Here is a 751-nt window from a genome sequence, read left to right as displayed (position 1 = left end):
TTTGATTTATTGTAGAGATGAGGTCTTACCAAGTTGCCCAGGCGGGTCTCGAACCCGCGGGCTCAGGCAATCTACTCACCTCAGCCTCCTAAAGACGCGGGATTACAGGCTGAGCCACCGAGTATTGATTTATTTTTTTGAGTTGCAGTCTCACTCTGTCGCCCAGACTGGAGTGCAGTGGCCGTTCCTGGTCACCGCAGCCTCGACCTGCTGGGCTCTGGCGATCCTTCCACCTCAGCCTTCCGAGTAGCCGGAATTACAGGCGTGCACTACCAGGCCCGGCTGATTTTTTATTTATTTATTGTAGAGATGAGGTCTCGGCTGCCCAGGCGGGTCTCGAACCCGCGAGCTCAGGCAATCCATTCACCTCAGCCTCCCATAGGCGCGGGATTACAGGCTGAGCCGCTGAGTCCGGTTTCTTTGGGATTGCTTTAAAAGTTCATAGTTCTCCTGAATTCAGCAACTGAACGTCAGTGAAGAGTTCTGAGAAACAAGTATTCAGCAGTCACAGAAATCTGACAGGTCTGTTTTTGCATTGTTTTATTAACAATTTAGGAGAGGACACAAACTACCAATTACACCCACTAGCCTTATCAACAACCGCGCTGTGAACGATAAAAATAAAACTCTGCGCTTTCCCTACGCCTTGGAGCGAATCTTACCTTACATAGATTGTCTCACATACCAACCCTGAAGGCACATTTGGAATTGACTAATTTTTTTTTTCTTTTTTTGAGTTGGAGTCTCACTC

This window comes from Carlito syrichta, unplaced genomic scaffold, assembly GCF_000164805.1.
Source record: "Carlito syrichta isolate Samal-C Ts95f unplaced genomic scaffold, Tarsius_syrichta-2.0.1 Scaffold315800, whole genome shotgun sequence".
Lineage (NCBI taxonomy): Eukaryota > Metazoa > Chordata > Mammalia > Primates > Tarsiidae > Carlito > Carlito syrichta.
This window is presented reverse-complemented; position numbering follows the sequence as displayed.